Raw genomic sequence first — 19,505 nt, forward strand, 5'->3', positions numbered from 1 at the left:
GATGATGGATAGGGGGCATATCAAATACGCCAAATGTTCGCTGAAAATGCGAACAGCCAATGTTCGCAGAATACTGCTCGCCGGCGAACTGGTCGCACTATCTCTAAAAATTGAGTCTTTTGTGTTTTAGGATCTGACATGACCATGGAGAGTTATACCCGTAATCTGAGGTTATGACTTACTGCTGTAAGGATCTGCTCATGCAGATTTTTATCAAGACAATGCAAGAAATCACATATATGAAAATACTGAGGTCTGCACAGGTTGGATTTGAATGTGAAAACGTGTTTTATTTACAAAGGTGCAGCAATTGAAATATAGATCCACCATACACATACAATCATACAATCCAAGAAACAATGAATCACAATTCAAGAACCTCTCTAACTATCTAACTATACAATTATATACAACAAATATGCAATAACACAGATCACACAATATATACAATGGCACAAACAGGAACACAGATCTCATGATATATACAGGAGTGGATAACCAAATTGGCATACAAGAGAATCGTCAGACAGGCAGTAATCAAACCAGGCAATCAGAATACACGGTAATACAGACGGCAGGCAAAGAATAGTCAGACTAGCAAGGGTCAATACCGAGAGTTCAGAGTTCAGGACTAAGATCAAGGAACACAGGGTCATTGGCCAGAGTCACAACACTGCAAGGAAACAGAATGATCTAGCAATGTGCTGCTAGGAAGTCCACCCTTAAAGAGAACCAGAGACAAAATACCCTCATGTATTTTACCATATATATCAATGGGAACATGACAGTAAACACCCACCCTGCTCTCTGCTTCATTCTTCTCTGCTAAATCTGCCTGTTATCAGCCCTGATAAGAATCCCCGACTGAGCATTCAGTCTAGCTTTCACCGGAATGATTTCAGCTGAGTCAGTCTTCTGTGATGTATTTTCAAGCCCAAGCCTGCCCCCTTGTGGCTCTGCTTTGCTGCTTCAAGGATAAATAGCAGCAAAACAGAGCAACAAGGGGGCAGACTTGGGCTTGAAAAGACATCACAGAAGACTGACTCTGCTATAATCATTCTGGTGAAAGCTAGACTGAATGCTCAGTCGGGGATTCTTATCCCTTGCTGATAAGAGGCAGATTTAGCACAGAAGAATGAAACAGAGATCAGGGTAGGTGTTTACTGTCATGTTCCCACTGATAGATATGGTAAAATACAGGAGGGTGCTTCGTCTCTGGTTCCCTTTAAATATGCAGCACATTGATCAGGTGATCGTCCATAATCTCCTCATAGTTCCATCTGCTGGTGAGCCGGGGAGTTGCACAACTCCCAGCAAGACAAGAGCCATCTGCTGGTGGACAGAAGAAGTCTGCACCAAAGTTCACCAGTGCTGCCACCAGCAGGATAACAAAGGCATAGAGCCTGACAACTGCCTAGCCACTATTGGGCATTGATGTCGATATTTAATCATTGTGGTATATTAGTTTCCCTTAATCTCTCTTCCATGGTTATATTTGCTACTAGCCCTAAATGTTGGACATTTGGCGCTTCCTGCGACTAGCGTTGAGCTTGAATTTCGCATAATCGTAATTTTTGCGTCGAAATTCACAGTTATGATGCAAAATCATATTGCAAATTGTATCATTGTATTTGTAATTAATTTTGTGCATAATATATATTATAATTATGTTCTGTACTTTTGACTGGTAAACTTGATTGTGTGGGAACAAGTCAAACAAAAAAATATTTCAAAAAGACCTTGTAATTTTTAGAGAAAATTAATTTTATAAATTAAGAGAAAAAATGTTTTTTATACTTGGAAACATAACATTTTGCAGCAGTACAATTTACCCACTTCAGCCTACAGTGTCGTTTCACCGTATGCATCCGAGCAACTTTCACTTCCCATTAATTCGCCAATAACTTTATCACTACTTATCACAATGAATTGATCTATATCTTGTTTTTTCCACCACCAATTAGGCTTTCTTTGAATGGTACATTTTGCTAAGAATTATTTTTTTCTAAATGCATTTTAACGGGAATATTAAGAAAAAAATGGAAAAATTCATTATTTCTCAGTTTTCAGTTATTATAGCTTTAACATAATACATGCTACCATAATTAAAACACACGTATTTTATTTGCCCATTTGTCCCGGTTATTACACCATTTACAGTGGTGCCTGCAAAACGCATTGCACTGTATTTTGGAGTAGATCAATACATATTTTATGACATTGAATTTGCACAGTGACTGTGTGTCTATGTAAAGGAAGTAAGTCCACCACTGCTTCCTCAGCAGTTTTAAAGGAAACCAGAGATGAATGCTTTGGCACAAAATAAACATATCCTCCAATAGATTTTACAAAAGAAATACTATACTTGGTATTTTCGCTGCTCTGGTGTGCCTTTTTTTTTTTTGTTACTAAAACTCCACGCAAAACACATTTTTATCAGAAAAGCATATTATTTAGTGGGCTGTGTGTAAATTAAATCACCATTTCTGAAAACCTCTTATGAATAACAAATATAATTACAAAAAAAACCAACCCTTTTTCAATATACTGTACCTTTACATCAGCAGCTCCTCCCATCTCATAACAGCTGTCTGTGATGCTGCAGTATACAGGTTCCATATTCTAGGTTCAATCACTATCATTCATAAAGCATTACCGCATTTGGTAATGCAGAGAACAGCTGACTTTACCGAGCACTTAGGAAAATGTCAATTCATAAAAGCTGTTACCGCATGAAAAGCTGAAATTCCTGAGCAGTGCAGTAATTACCTCAACACATGTCAGTAAATGTCAATTCATAAAGATTAGAGCAGGCGGTATTGGGACGGACCATACTGCCTGCTTTGAAGTGGTGATAAGAGTGCGGGACTGTGTGATGTTATGGAGACTCACAAGCAGAAGCAGTGAGATCTCCCCCAGGCAGCAGCAGAGCGATCGGAACAAACACAGCTTCCCCTGAATACCTACTGGGAATACATGATGACATTTTTCAGCAGATTTACTGTCCGATCGTTTTTCCGATCAATCTCCACACCTATGAGAAATCGAACAGAAAAAAGATCAAAAATCAGATCAGACCTGTCGGGAATTATCTATCGGACCATCTACCTGCCAAAAAATCTCATGGTGTATTCCCAGCATTAGGCTGTGTGTTTAATCTCATGGGTTCCTGTTTTTGAGATGTCTATGCGCTGGATGTGAAAATCACAAAGCAAGGCATATGTAAAGTTTCTTGAAGTTCTTCTAAGCTGTGTGTTTCAATAGATTGTTAAGAAAGACTAATAGACAGATTTAGAGCAGATTCAGGACAAACGGAGGCGATATAACAAAACATGCACATCTAAAGGGAAGTTGGGATGCCTATTTTATTGTAATGCTGCCTCTGCACGGAGAAATGTAACAACTCAGTCAGCTACTTTTCTCATGTTACCGCCAGTTTATGTTGGTAAATCCCCGCACTTCTATCGCAGCTGTAAAATATTTTTATAAATTAGCACACAAAAGTCTAAAATATCGAATGCGGTATTTTCCCGACCAGATTTTTTTTTACCACACAGCCTTTTATGAATGATAGCCAAAGTGTCAGACTCTAATCAGCTAATTCATCCAAAACACCTGCAAAGGGTTCCTATTTCATGTATTAGTTTCACCTTTTACGTTGATTTACTGAAATCAATGGACTTTTGCATAATATTCTAATTTTTCGAGTTTCACCAGTATCGTAGTCTAAGGCCAATTGAGAGGGAAGCCAATTAACTTACCTGTAGGCTGCATGTTTGTAGTATATGGAAGAAAACTGTCTGTAGGAAACCCATGCAAACACAAGGAGAACATGCAAACTCCATGCGGCTAGTGCCCTGGCTGGGATGGGAATCGGGGACCCAGCACTGCAAGGCAAGAATGCTAACCACTATGCTACCATACTAGCTACGAGAATGAGAAAAACAGCAGGAAGGCATCCTATCTTCTCACCATACACACACATGCTCGAATGCTTCTCATTCCATGTTCTATCTTTGTAAAAGAGCGGTTCCAGCGCATTGCTCCTCTAAATATATCAGGTAAAGATGACCCCTCCTCCATGGCATCCAGTGTCTATGTGCTTTGCAGTTTGGGATTTACTGTATTTTCTGGACTATAAGACTTACTCCCCCAAAAGTGGGGAAAAAAGTCACTACGTCTTATAGTCCAAATGCAGGGAGTTCCTAACTTGTGAACTCCTGCCAATATGAACCTCCAACCCGCAGAGAAGGACACAGGGGGACAAACAGGGGCCACAGGGGGACACAAAGGGACATAGAGGAGGACACAAAGAGGACAGAGGTGGACATATGGGGGACACAAGGGGGACACAAAGGGGCATAGAGGAGGAGGACACATGGGGGACACAAAGGGGCATAGAGGAGAACACAAGGGGGACACAAAGGGACATAGAGGAGGACACAAGGGGGACACAAAGGGGCATAGAGGAGGACACAAAGAGGACAGAGGTGGACATATGGGGGACACAGGAGGACACAAGGGGGACAGAGGAGGCCACAGGGAGACACAAGAGGTATAAGGGGGCATGAGGTAAAAAGGGGGGCATAATCCACAAGATGCCCCTTCACCATGGATGCACCAGGTTTAGTATATATCTTTTTCCCCTGGTTTTTGTCCTCTAAACATAGGTGCGTCCTATGGTCAGGACGTTCTTCAGTCATCACCATGACCATGTTTTTGTAGGTTGCCTAGTTACCCCTGCTAGCCAATGGGAGTGTTGTGTGGAACGAGGGCTTGGATTGCCCTGTATGGATCACAGGACCTGTTGCTAGGCAATGGGGGGATGCAGCTCTGGCTTGCAGTATGTGCGGCATGCGTGTTGTTTTGGCAACACACGTGATCGATCACGTGGTTAGATGACGTCCGTGATGACGCTTATTATGGGAGGAGATGGGTGGAGACGTCCCCGCTGCTTGCATGACTGCGGCGCTGGCACCGGTGAGTGTTTGACTGCATGCATTTTGTATTTTGTATGGGGTGGTAGCTCATATGCTAATTCCCTAGAGGGTGGATGCAAATAAGTATTTGCATATTTAGTTGTTAAGTTTCCCATCAGGTCCACTGGTGGTCTCATGTCTCTGGTTGGTCGCTCACCGGTCACCTGACTTTGTTTCTGAGGATTAGCTTGCTATTTAAACTGATGGTGTGTCAGCATTGCGAGTGGATGTCATGCTTTGTAGCTTGAGAAAGGGCGGAGAGCCCGAAACAGCGGAGCTGTCGCTGCTGTCTGCTTGTACATCATGGACTTTTAATTTTAGATATTTAATAAAAGAGCTAATTTTATTAGGGAGGGTGCTGACTCATTGGAACCGTCCTATGGTGAGGAGCATCTTATAGTCTGAAAAATACGGTATGTTTTAGCTGGAGGGTCCATGTGCTGTAAGGATGGCGTATGAGTGAAATCACCGCTGGCAGACTTGGGCGCAGGATACAGCCAATATACAGTTTACTCTGCTCCTGCACAAGTCCCAGTGGTGTTAATTACTATTCCCCCTCCATGTCCACATGGGTGGTGGGGAATAATGTAATTCAGCTTCCAGCCATTGCTGGCGGCCAAATTACAGTGTTTTAGGGCCCATTCACACTTGCTGATCGCAAAACGCTAGCGATTTTGCTAGAGTTTTGCTCTGGCGTTTGTCAATTAACGCCCAAAAAAAAATCACCATTCACACCTGGTGTTTTTTTAGCGATCACGTTTTGCGCTTTTATAGCACTAAAACGCAATCGCCTGAAAATGGTGTAGGCTACACGTTTGCGTTTAGCGGTTTTGGGCGATTTGCGGCGATTAGCACAAATCTCCCAAATGAGAACTGGCCCATAGACTTTTAATACCCAAGCGCTTTGAAAAGCACTAGCGTTTGAGCGTTTTGCCGAAATCGCTGGCAAAACGCTCAAGTGTAAATGGGCCCTTAAAAGTAACTTCAGCTCTGTCTTCTGACAGCACCGAAGTTACTCGCTGTGCGTTGCTATAGCTGTAATGGTCTATGGTGGCGGCGGCTGCGCCCAAATCTCCTGCGCTGGATACAACGTGTTTGCAAGAACAGCCCCGTGGTAGACAAAGCAGATGAACAATAATCTGTTATTTCCGGGCTCATTGTGGTAACAAGGCTTTGAAGTCAGATCCTGGGGCTGTTTCTCAAGGTGAGGACAGGTAAGTTCCTGTTCAGCTACATATCAGAGTTTGCCTAGCCCTGAGGGGACTTCTGGGTCTGACTCAATGAGGCCTTCAAGAGGAACTGTCGCGAAAATCTTAAAATTTAAAACACATACAAATAGGAAGTACATTTCTCCCAGAGAAAAATGAGCCATAATTTACTTTTCTCCTATGTTGCGGTCACTTACAGTAAGTAGTAGAAATCTGACATTACTGACAGGTTTTAGGCTAGTCCATCTTCTCATAGGGGGGTTCTCAGGGTTTTCTTTATTTTTTAAAGCACTAAGGGCCCGTTTCCACTAAAGCGAATCTGCATGCGTTTTCTGCATGCAGGTTCGCATAGCCAATGATAGTAAATGGGCCTGTTTCCACTTGTCAGGAAATCTGTGCGGTTTGCTGTGCAGGAAAAATCTGCACAGCAGAGCCATCACAATTCGATTCGCATGCAATGTAATTAAAAGGAAATTCGCATGCGTTTTTGCTATGCGAATTTGCAAAGCGTAAGTTTTCGCCTAAACTTAATGTAAAAGCACACAGGCACTGCCATGGTTAAATTTGCATACTTACAAAAATACGCACGAATGTGCATTCGCATGCAAATTTGTTTTCACGTTTTCCAAAAATTTTCGCACCGCACAAGTGAAAACGAGCCCTTAGTGAAGGGCAGTTGCTCCGTCCAACTGCCAAAATAGTGTGCAGTGAGCAGGGAGGCTGGCCAGCATCATTGTATTAATCATTTTTAGGGAATGTCTTTATAAAGAATAAATGCAATGCTGAGAATCCCCCATGAAGAGATGGACTAGTCCAAAACCTGTCGGTAATGTCAGATTTCTAATACCTACTGTAAGTGACAGCAACATAGGAGATAATTAATTTATGGCTCATTTTACTCTGGGAGAAATGTACTTCTTATTTGTATGTGTTTTACATTTTAAGATTTTCGTGACAGTTCCTCTTTAACCACTTGCCGACCGCACGCTTATACCGTGCGTCGGCAAAGTGGCAGCTGCAGGACCAGCGACGCAGTACTGCGTCGCCAGCTGCAGGCTGATTAATCAGGAAGCAGCCGCTCGTGCGAGCGGCTGCTTCCTGTCAATTCACGGCGGGGGGCTCCGTGAATAGCCTGCGGGCCGCCGATGGCGGCTCGCAGGCTAAATGTAAACACAAGCGGAAATAATCCGCTTTGTTTACATTTGTACGGCGCTGCTGCGCAGCAGCGCCGTAAGGCAGATCGGCGATCCCCGGCCAATCAGCGGCCGGGGATCGCCGCCATGTGACAGAAGACAGCCTGTCACTGGCTGCACAGGACGGATAGCGTCCTGTGCAGCCCAGATCTCCCGGGGGAGCAGGTAGGAGAGGGAGGGGGGAGAATGTCGCCGCGGGGGGGGCTTTGAGGTGCCCCCCCGCAACATGCCTGCAGGTAGGAGCGATCAGACCCCCCCTGCACATCATCCCCCTAGTGGGGAAAAAAGGGGGGCGATCTGATCGCTCTGTGTGGCCGCGGATCTGTGCTGGGGGCTGCAGAGCCCACCCAGCACAGATCCAAACAAACAGCGCTGGTCCTTAAGGGGGGGTAAAGGGTGGGTCCTCAAGTGGTTAAGGGCTGGAACCCACTGCACAACGCAATCGCTAATCGCAAGCGCTAGCGTTTGGTATGCGCGTTTTACAAGCGATAAATGAAGCGTTTTACGGCGTTTTTAGAGCGTTTTTTGCTAAATGATGAGCGTTTTGTCAGCGTTAGCGAGTAGCGATTGTATCAAAGCGTTTTGCAATTTCATCGGTTCTTTTAAATTATAGCAGTTTGGGCCAAGATTTAAAGAGAAGCACAGACCAAGAATAGTACTTTATCCCAATCAGTAGCGATACCTCCTTTTACATGTGAAATCTATTCCTTTTCAGAAACAGACCATCAGGGGGCGCTGTATGACTGATATTGTGGTGAAACCCCTCCCACAAGAAACTCTGAGGACAGTGGTACTCCTGGCAGTTTCCTGTCTGGGAACCTTGCTGCATTGTGGGAAATAGCTGTTTAATGTTCTTTGCAATGTGCAAATAAAAAAGGATTAGGAACATCACCTACCACCTAGGAGAACATGCAAACTCCATGTGGCTAGTGCCCTGGCTGGGATGGGAATCGGGGACCCAGCACTGCAAGGCAAGAATGCTAACCACTATGCTACCATACTAGCTACGAGAATGAGAAAAACAGCAGGAAGGCATCCTATCTTCTCACCATACACACACATGCTCGAATGCTTCTCATTCCATGTTCTATCTTTGTAAAAGAGCGGTTCTAGCGCATTGCTCCTCTAAATATATCAGGTAAAGATGACCCCTCCTCCATGGCATCCAGTGTCTATGTGCTTTGCAGTTTGGGATTTACTGTATTTTCTGGACTATAAGACTTACTCCCCCAAAAGTGGGGGAAAAAGTCACTACGTCTTATAGTCCAAATGCAGGGAGTTCCTAACTTGTGAACTCCTGCCAATATGAACCTCCAACCCGCAGAGGAGGACACAGGGGGACAAACAGGGGCCACAGGGGGACACAAAGGGACATAGAGGAGGACACAAAGAGGACAGAGGTGGACATATGGGGGACACAGGGGGACACAAGGGGGACACAAAGGGGCATAGAGGAGGAGGACACATGGGGGACACAAAGGGGCATAGAGGAGAACACAAGGGAGACACAAAGGGACATAGAGGAGGACACAAGGGGGACACAAAGGGGCATAGAGGAGGACACAAAGAGGACAGAGGTGGACATATGGGGGACACAGGAGGACACAAGGGGGACAGAGGAGGCCACAGGGAGACACAAGAGGTATAAGGGGGCATGAGGTAAAAAGGGGGGCATAATCCACAAGATGCCCCTTCACCATGGATGCACCAGGTTTAGTATATATCTTTTTCCCCTGGTTTTTGTCCTCTAAACATAGGTGCGTCCTATGGTCAGGACGTTCTTCAGTCATCACCATGACCATGTTTTTTTAGGTTGCCTAGTTACCCCTGCTAGCCAATGGGAGTGTTGTGTGGAACGAGGGCTTGGATTGCCCTGTATGGATCACAGGACCTGTTGCTAGGCAATGGGGGGATGCAGCTCTGGCTTGCAGTATGTGCGGCATGCGTGTTGTTTTGGCAACACACGTGATCGATCACGTGGTTAGATGACGTCCGTGATGACGCTTATTATGGGAGGAGATGGGTGGAGACGTCCCCGCTGCTTGCATGACTGCGGCGCTGGCACCGGTGAGTGTTTGACTGCATGCATTTTGTATTTTGTATGGGGTGGTAGCTCATATGCTAATTCCCTAGAGGGTGGATGCAAATAAGTATTTGCATATTTAGTTGTTAAGTTTCCCATCAGGTCCACTGGTGGTCTCATGTCTCTGGTTGGTCGCTCACCGGTCACCTGACTTTGTTTCTGAGGATTAGCTTGCTATTTAAACTGATGGTGTGTCAGCATTGCGAGTGGATGTCATGCTTTGTAGCTTGAGAAAGGGCGGAGAGCCCGAAACAGCGGAGCTGTCGCTGCTGTCTGCTTGTACATCATGGACTTTTAATTTTAGATATTTAATAAAAGAGCTAATTTTATTAGGGAGGGTGCTGACTCATTGGAACCGTCCTATGGTAAGGAGCATCTTATAGTCTGAAAAATACGGTATGTTTTAGCTGGAGGGTCCATGTGCTGTAAGGATGGCGTATGAGTGAAATCACCTCTGGGAGACTTGGGCGCAGGATACAGCCAATATACAGTTTACTCTGCTCCTGCACAAGTCCCAGTGGTGTTAATTACTATTCCCCCTCCATGTCCACATGGATGGTGGGGAATAATGTAATTCAGCTTCCAGCCATTGCTGGCGGCCAAATTACAGTGTTTTAGGGCCCATTCACACTTGCTGATTGCAAAACGCTAGCGATTTTGCTAGAGTTTTGCTCTGGCGTTTGTCAATTAACGCCCAAAAAAAAATCACCATTCACACCTGGTGTTTTTTTAGCGATCACGTTTTGCGCTTTTATAGCACTAAAACGCAATCGCCTGAAAATGGTGTAGGCTACACATTTGCGTTTAGCGGTTTTGGGCGATTTGCAGCGATTAGCACAAATCTCCCAAATGAGAACTGGCCCATAGACTTTTATTACCCAAGCGCTTTGAAAAGCACTAGCGTTTGAGCGTTTTGCCGAAATCGCTGGCAAAACGCTCAAGTGTAAATGGGCCCTTAAAAGTAACTTCAGCTCTGTCTTCTGACAGCACCGAAGTTACTCGCTGTGTGCCGCTATAGCTGTAATGGTCTATGGTGGCGGCGGCTGCGCCCAAATCTCCTGCGCTGGATACAACGTGTTTGCAAGAACAGCCCCGTGGTAGACAAAGCAGATGAACAATAATCTGTTATTTCCGGGCTCATTGTGGTAACAAGGCTTTGAAGTCAGATCCTGGGGCTGTTTCTCAAGGTGAGGACAGGTAAGTTCCTGTTCAGCTACATATCAGAGTTTGCCTAGCCCTGAGGGGACTTCTGGGTCTGACTCAATGAGGCCTTCAAGAGGAACTGTTGCGAAAATCTTAAAATTTAAAACACATACAAATAGGAAGTACATTTCTCCCAGAGAAAAATGAGCCATAAATTACTTTTCTCCTATGTTGCGGTCACTTACAGTAAGTAGTAGAAATCTGACATTACTGACAGGTTTTGGGCTAGTCCATCTTCTCATAGGGGGGTTCTCAGGGTTTTCTTTATTTTTTAAAGCACTAAGGGCCCGTTTCCACTAAAGCGAATCTGCCTGCGTTTTCTGCATGCAGGTTCGCATAGCCAATGATAGTAAATGGGCCTGTTTCCACTTGTCAGGAAATCTGTGCGGTTTGCTGTGCAGGAAAAATCTGCACAGCAGAGCCATCACAATTCGATTCGCATGCAATGTAATTAAAAGGAAATTCGCATGCGTTTTTGCTATGCGAATTTGCAAAGCGTAAGTTTTCGCCTAAACTTAATGTAAAAGCACACAGGCACTGCCATGGTTAAATTTGCATACCTATAAAAATACGCACGAATGTGCATTCGCATGCAAATTTGTTTTCACGTTTTCCAAAAATTTTCGCACCGCACAAGTGAAAACGAGCCCTTAGTGAAGGGCAGTTGCTCCGTCCAACTGCCAAAATAGTGTGCAGTGAGCAGGGAGGCTGGCCAGCATCATTGTATTAATCATTTTCAGGGAATGTCTTTATAAAGAATAAATGCCATGCTGAGAATCCCCCATGAAGAGATGAACTAGTCCAAAACCTGTCGGTAATGTCAGATTTCTAATACCTACTGTAAGTGACAGCAACATAGGAGATAATTAATTTATGGCTCATTTTACTCTGGGAGAAATGTACTTCTTATTTGTATGTGTTTTACATTTTAAGATTTTCGTGACAGTTCCTCTTTAAGGGCTGGAACCCACTGCACAACGCAATCGCTAATCGCAAGCGCTAGCGTTTGGTATGCGCGTTTTACAAGCGATAAATGAAGCGTTTTACGGCGTTTTTAGAGCGTTTTTTGCTAAATGATGAGCGTTTTGTCAGCGTTAGCGAGTAGCGATTGTATCAAAGCGTTTTGCAATTTCATCGGTTCTTTTAAATTATAGCAGTTTGGGCCAAGATTGAAAGAGAAACACAGACCAAGAATAGTACTTTATCCCAATCAGTAGCGATACCTCCTTTTACATGTGAAATCTATTCCTTTTCAGAAACAGACCATCAGGGGGCGCTGTATGGCTGATATTGTGGTGAAACCCCTCCCACAAGAAACAAGAAAAGTAGCTACTTTTTGCAGTTTACTGTATGTCAACCTTGCTGTATTGTGGGCAATAGCTGTTTAATGTTCTTTGCAATGTGCAAATAAAAAAGGATTAGGAAAATCACCTACCAGCAGTGAAAATGTCACCATGTGATAAATGTCATAATGTAACTAATGGAATAAAGACGCTTGACAATGGTTACTCAATATATGTGATCAATATATCTTATAATTTAGCTGTAAATACACACAAGAAATAAATCAGCCCAATATGTTATTCTTTTTTTTAATGTCATGTCAACTAACACAATCACTAAAACAGGAGTTCAGTTTACTGTAACAACTGTAGAAGAAACGTCAAAGAATGTAAATGAAGCAGCGCTTTAGGGGCTAACTAAGCTGCAGGTTCCAAACAGGGGGTTCCCCAAACCCCTAAAATAAAATACAGAAAATTATGAATCAAGGAACAAGCGCTAATATATGCTATTTTCTTTTATTCTAAATATACTTTCTTCCATAAAATGACAATAAAACAATATAAAATTCCTATAATCACCCTTACTAATTATGCATTATACACACTCTCATTCATACCATCCACATTCAAGAAATTCTCCAGATCTCGGAAAATTAACTTAAAAAGGATGAAGCGAATCCCAAATCTTATGCAAAACTTTCAGATCCACAGTCAATATTGTGATCAGAAGAAAAGGGGATTGATTCTCCAATATGCATAAAATTGATTGCAATCAATTGTGGGCGTAATCTAGGTTGCAAGACTCCCCACTGTTTAGTCTGCCACTGTGGGACCCGTCTTGTTAGTATACAGCGGGTTTGGTGTAAGTCTTTTATACTTCAAATAATAGTTAGGCACAATGGCCTCAATTCACTAAGATCATGCTGGAGATAATAAGGCAAGAGAAAACTTAACTCCACACAGTGAGAGAGTTATCTTATCTCTTCATTCCTTAAGTTACCTCCTCTGTAGTTAATTTACCTCCTCTGTAGTTAATTTACCTCCTCTGTAGTAAATTTACCTCCTCTGTAGTTATTTTCACATGCAGTTAATTAACAGCCTGTCTTTAACTCTGGAGTTATTTTAAGGATTGGAGAGTTAACTTAAAGACAGAAGAGTTAACTTTAGGTTTGCCTGAGGTAAAATGTTTCCTGAATACTACATGCCTTATCACCATGGTAACAACTCTAGAAGAGTTATTAAAGACAGGAGATAATCTTAGTGAATTGAGGCCATTGTCTCATCAAGGGATACCTTTAAACAGTCTGGTGTCACTCCGTTTGTACAGCTGCGTATACAGCTAAAAGACTTCTGAGCTCTGGCTCTCCGTGTAGCTGTTCTGCAGTATCCGGGGGCATACGTCACTTCCTACTGCTAGTTCCAGGACGAAGCTCGCTCTTCCGGATCTCACCGCTATCAGCTGCTTCTCGGGGTGACGTCACCTTAAAGATAGAGGAGCTTGTGTATATGTGATTGGCCGCTGAGCGCTTCCACAGCCTTCCACACTCCTTAATCCTTCATAAAACGGAGAATATAATCTTATTTACACCTCAACGCGTTTCTGCGAATAAACGTTAGCCTTCTTCAGGAAGAACAGTCTCATTTCACCGGAGTCATCTGTTATACTGGTTGTCCTAACCAGAAAGCCGCCCATATATATAGGATTATCTCCTCCCACAATCCAAGCATTGTGGGTATATGCAAATTAATCTCTCTACCTGTTTTAACCTCTTCCATACCCTCATGCAATCCATCCTATATTCACATACATGTAAGCAGCAATTGCAAGGGATAGTTGTTAAAAACATACTATTTAAAAAAATGCAAACGTTTAACCCTTTAGGGATTAATGTATCCAATTGGAAGATCCACTTAGACTCATTCCTAGACTTTTTTTAATAAAATCACCCCCTCTTAAGCTTTTCTTTATCACTTCCAGACCAAAAAAGATGGTACCTCTTAGGGTTCCCCCATGTTTCTCTTTATAATGGTTAGAGAGTGGGTGTTTTTCATTTTTCTTTATGATGTTCTTAAAATGTTCACCAATACGTGTATGTAGTGCCCGTTTGGTTCTACCTACATACAATTTACAGCATGGACACTATACAATATATGACCCCACTGGTATTACAGGTAATAGAGTCTTTCATTTTATAGCACACCCCACCTGCGGTTGTCACTTCCATGATTGTACCAGGGTTGTGTGTCGCCTTACAGCCAACACACACACCACATCTGATGAATCCATTTTTCCTTCTCGATTCTGTTGTTACATCTCTTTTACTTTCATTTGCAGCTGTAGCTATTGATAGCCCAATATTTTGAGCCTTTCTGAAAATTAGTCTAGGAACTTCTGGCAATAAGTCACCCAAGATTTTATCCTCTTTTAATACCCTCCAATGTTTTTTCACAATACCTGCTATCGATTTCGATTGAGAGGTATATTGGAGGACCAGAGGAAGATCCACATTACTTTTTTCTGTCTTTACTTTTGGAGCCAGCAAATCTTCTCGACTCTGTTTCTCTATAAGGCTTCTAGATTCCTCAATCTGGTCTCTTGGGTAACCTTTTTCCAGAAGACAGTCCACGAGTCCATCCGCTTCTATATTGTAAATTTACGTCAACATTTTTCTGGAAGGTCTTGGTCTTTAACCTCTTTGTCCTCCTTGACGTAGAAAAACGTCAAGGAGGACAGGCGCGCTCCCGCGCGCTCCCGCGGCCGATCACTCACGTGCACGCGCACTCCCGGCCGCAGATTCGGTAGCCACGGAATCAATGTATCGGGCTATGGAGCCCGATCACTGATTCCTCTCCCCCGCTGAAAAAGCGACAGCTTCTCTCGGAAGCTTCGCTCTTTCTGAAGCTGTGTCCCTCTAAGCGTACATTGTACGCTTAGAGTGACGTCATGTAAACAAACTCCATCTTGTGGCCAAAAAGTAAAACTACAAGTAAATTAAAAAAAAAAAACATTACAATACACAAATATTTCCCCAAATAAAACACTTTTATATCCCACCCTCCCAAAAATGCCCACATAAAATGTTTAATAAAAAAAAAACAAAAAAACATTACTATAAAAAAAACACATAAATATTTGTCTAAGGGTCTAAACTTTTTAAATATCTATGTAAAGATGAAATATTTCTCTCTATTTTTTTTTTAATAAGCTTGTAAATAGTGATGTATGCAAAACGGAAAAAATGCTCTTTTATTTCCAAATAAAATATTGTCGCGATACATTGTGATAGGGACATAATTTAAATGGTGAAATAACCGTGACAAATGGGCAATTACAATACATGGGTTTTAATTATGGAGGCATGTATTATTTTAAAACTATAATGGCTAAAAACTGACAAATAACGAATTTTTTCATTTTTTTTTCTTATTCTTACTGTTAAAATGCATTTACAGTAAATTGGCTCTTAGCAAAATGTACCCCCCAAAGAAAGCCTAATTGGTGGCAGAAAAAACAAGATATAGATCAGTTCATTTCGATAAGTAGTGATAAAGTTATAGGCTAATGAATGGGGGGTGAACATTGCTCGGATGCATAAGCTGAAAACGACTGAGATGTCAAGTGGTTAAAATTCCTTATTCTATATATATTTCTAAATCCAAGAAATTAATCCTTTGATCACTTATATTTGCAGTGAACTTTATATTCCAGTCAGTATCATTAACAGTGCTCACAAATTGTTCCAGTGAGTTTCGGTCACCTTGCCAGATCAGCAGCACATCGTCTATAAAACGACGCCATAGGACGTCGTTTTTTGGGGTTTTGGGAACCCCCTGTTTGGAACCTGCAGCTTAGTTAATCCCTAAAGCGCCGCTTCATTTACATTCTTTGATATTTTTTATATAGCTAATTCCCTAGAGGCATGGCAGCTGGGGGTAATTTGTGGGAGTTTAGGATTAATCAGGGTAGTAGAGTGAGATAATTTTTTAATCAAGATAATGGTTTAATAAGAGAAGTTGAACATTATGACATGACTCATACTATGAAAGAATTAGAAAGATTGATGGTTAAAGAAACAAAAAATGTATGGGAAGTTGCCTCACTAGAAAGATATTTGCAATGGGAAATTGCCCCGAGGGGTTTGGCAGTAGCAAACGTTTTATCAAAGGATCTGGCAGATGAGGAAACTTTGGAAAAATGGGACTATATGTTCCATGTGTTTTCTATGGAAACCACACAATTTGTTTTAGATGCAAGAAAAGCCCAATCTACAAAATTAGGGGGTGAAATCAGGGATATTCAGAAGATATTAGTCCCCCATAAATCGCAAAATGACTATAAAATTCTAGAGGTAAGTATACAAGCTAGGCTTGAAACATTAGAGAAACAGATTGTTAGCAAAAAAATTAAGAAATTTATTAGAGATTCGGTTCCAGTTACAGGAGAGCAACCAAAATTAATAATGGAAGAGAGTGGGGGGGTTGATAACACTCAAAGTGAGATAGGAACCCTAGAGACAATTGATGAAACTGGAGAAAATATGGAAGAGACAGTGGGTAAGTATTCACTCTTGCAAGATTATGTGGACATTAGTGAAGCTGACACCACAGAGGAGTCAGACTTGGAGGAGGAAAGGGGAGAATGCACAAAGTCACAACATTCAACAGTTTGGGAAGAGGGTCTACGACCTAACCAAACAAGTCATGATAGAAGTGGTAATAGACTAATAGACAACCAGGGAAAGATAAATATAATGAATCGAGCTAATCCCAACCCAATAACAACGAATATACCAATCTCCAATAGATTTACACCATTGTCGGGTAACTCCAGTATAAATAGAAATCCAGTAGATAGAAACAGAACCCCAAGTGGACCACCCCTCACTAGACAGAGAGGTTTTAGAAAAAATAACAGCAGACCCAGACAATCACCGGCTTTCCCTCTTCCTTGCTGCAGCCACACACGGGTGAGTCCAGGTCTTCATCTATCTTCTCGTTTTTTGCACTATTGAGAGGGACTTGTTATTTCTCATCAGCACTGATGCACATTGCACTTTATTATCTTTTTGCACCATGTTACCTCTTCAGTGAGGCTTAACTTACACATATCCATTTTTGAACTAGGCCCCTTTTTTTGCACAGGCACATTGAGCACACAGACACTTTTGATCCTTGATCAACCAGTGGTTTTATTAATTCCATCAGTTATTATTATGACATTTTTGTAATTTTCTACGTGGTATATTTATACAGCAAGGGTTTTTGCTTACAAGCAGAATATTTAGAGGGATTTTATGTTATTGTTGTTTTAACCTGTTTTTAAAGGGATATGTCCCTAATAAACTTGACACTATAATTCTAATTGATGCTTATGTGTGGCAGTACTCATTTATGAGGTATATTGTGATTTTGGTGGCAGAAACAGCCATTTTCAACCAATTGAGCTGTCTTTCCTTTGATTGAATCACCGGCACCTATACATCGAAATCCCCAAATGTCACATCGGAGGAATAAGGATTTTATAAAACCGAAAAATAGTCATAATATTATAGTTGAGCCCCCAAGGAATTCTATCAGCCAATATTTTTTACGGACACCCCGGCCAATCACAGGAAAAGGGGGTGTAGGGGGGGAGGAGAGAATCTAAAAAGGTGACAGTACTGGAAGAGGGTAACAAAATGGGGGGAGATGAGCAAGGGGGGGAGGTATATTCAACATTAGTGAACGTCAATTAACAAAAGAGGAAGTGAGTCTCTTGAAAAAGGGCTTAAAATGTGCTCCCTGTAATAAAATAAATCAGTTTGACACATATGTCGACATAAAGAAATTTATGCGGAAGATATGTTTAAAGAAATATTTCCTGTACAGGAAGAAATACAGCAAAATACCTTTCAACATACATCTATAAAAAGACCCTCAACCTTTTTTCCGCTGAGTGAATACAGTGACGCAATGACCGCGTTTGAGAATCTTGTAGAGCGAGACATTAGATGCCTAAAACCTAAGAAAATATATAATGACAATTTAACAAAAGGAGAAAGGGCAGCTATAAGAAAAATATGCGAAGATCCAGCGATCACTGTACGGCCAGCGGACAACTGGAGGCATTGTTGTACAAGATACTAGTGCATACCATCAGGAAGCAATGAGATTGTTGGGAGATGAAAATACATATCATGTTATGAGGAGTGACCCCATCTTTGGATTTGAGAAGGAATTAAAAACATTATTAGATAAGGGGTTTGATCAGAACATTTTGTCGTTGAAAGAATATGAATATTTGAACGTGAGGTTTCCTAGAAAACCCTTATTCTATCACCTGCCAAAGGTCCATAAGTGTATACAAGCCCCTCCTGGCAGACCCATTGTATCCGGGGTAGGGTCCCTAACCTCTAACCTCTCTAGATATGTGGACTCTTTTTTACAAAAGGATACTAAGGAAACTGAAGCCTATTTGGAGGATACCAAACATATTTTAAATATTCTGGAAGGTGTGAAATGGGAGGAGGGATGGCTGTTGTGCACTCTTGATGTAACATCGCTATATACTATATAACATCGCTATATACTATAATAAGCGGTCAAATTTTATCTGGATGGTGATGAGAACATGAGTGCATTGCAGTCAGACTTCATCCTAGAGGCTATACAATTCATTCTGGAACATAACTATTTCCAGTATGGGGAAGAATGGTACATACAGGTCAGCGGCACAGCGATGGGGACCCGGTTCGCACCGGCTTATGCAAACTTATTTATGTCCTACTGGGAGACCCACAATAGTGGCTGGATAGTGTAATGGTTAAGGGCTCTGCCTCTGATGTAGAAGTCCTGGGTTCAAAACCTGGCTCTTCCTACTCGGTAAGCCAGCACCTATTCAGTAAGGAGTTCATTGGGCAAGTCTCCCTAACACTGCTACTGCCTACTGAGTGCGCTCTAGTGGCTGCCTCGCAAGCTCTTTGAGTCCGACAGGAGAAAGGCGCTATGCAAAAAAAGGAATTATTATTAATATATATGGAGTGGGTGGTCCCAGTGCGAGCCGGGTCCTATGGCGTCGTTTTATAGACGATGTGCTGCTGATCTGGCAAGGTGATCGAAGCTCACTGGAACAATTTGTGAGCACTGTTAATGATAATGACTGGAATATAAAGTTCACTGCAAATATAAGTGATCAAAGGATTAATTTCTTGGATTTAGAAATATATATAGAATCAGGAATTTTAAAGACCTAGACCTTCCAGAAAAATGTTGACGTAAATTTACAATATAGAAGCGGATGGACTCGTGGACTGTCTTCTGGAAAAAGGTTACCCAAGAGACCAGATTGAGGAATCTAGAAGCCTTATAGAGAAACAGAGTCGAGAAGATCTGCTGGCTCCAAAAGTTAAGACAGAAAAAAGTAATGTAATACCAGTGGGGTCATATATTGTATAGTGTCCATGCTTTAAATTGTATGTAGGTAGAACCAAACGGGCACTACATACACGTATTGGTGAACATTTTAAGAACATCATAAAGAAAAATGAAAAACACCCACTCTCTAACCATTATAAAGA

The 19,505-nt window shown here is 42.0% G+C and overlaps 1 protein-coding gene across 3 annotated transcripts in view; it reads left to right on the forward strand.

Moving 5' to 3' along the window:
- The window catches only part of LOC137521967 (dendrite extension defective protein 1-like), a 201,484-nt gene that overhangs the window by 4,896 nt on the left and 177,083 nt on the right, over positions 1–19,505 (forward strand). Inside the window, exon 1 of one of the 3 annotated variants that reach the window (XM_068241940.1) lies at positions 202–223. The exons of 1 other annotated variant lie outside the window; for it this stretch is intronic. The gene's annotated coding sequence lies outside the window, so the exon portion shown is untranslated. Of the gene's footprint in view, positions 1–201; positions 224–255; positions 277–19,505 lie in introns of those variants that run through there. One more of the 3 variants, XM_068241943.1, reaches the window with a different exon arrangement.

The sequence above is a fragment of the Hyperolius riggenbachi genome, chromosome 6, assembly GCF_040937935.1.
Source record: "Hyperolius riggenbachi isolate aHypRig1 chromosome 6, aHypRig1.pri, whole genome shotgun sequence".
Taxonomy (NCBI): Eukaryota; Metazoa; Chordata; class Amphibia; order Anura; family Hyperoliidae; genus Hyperolius; species Hyperolius riggenbachi.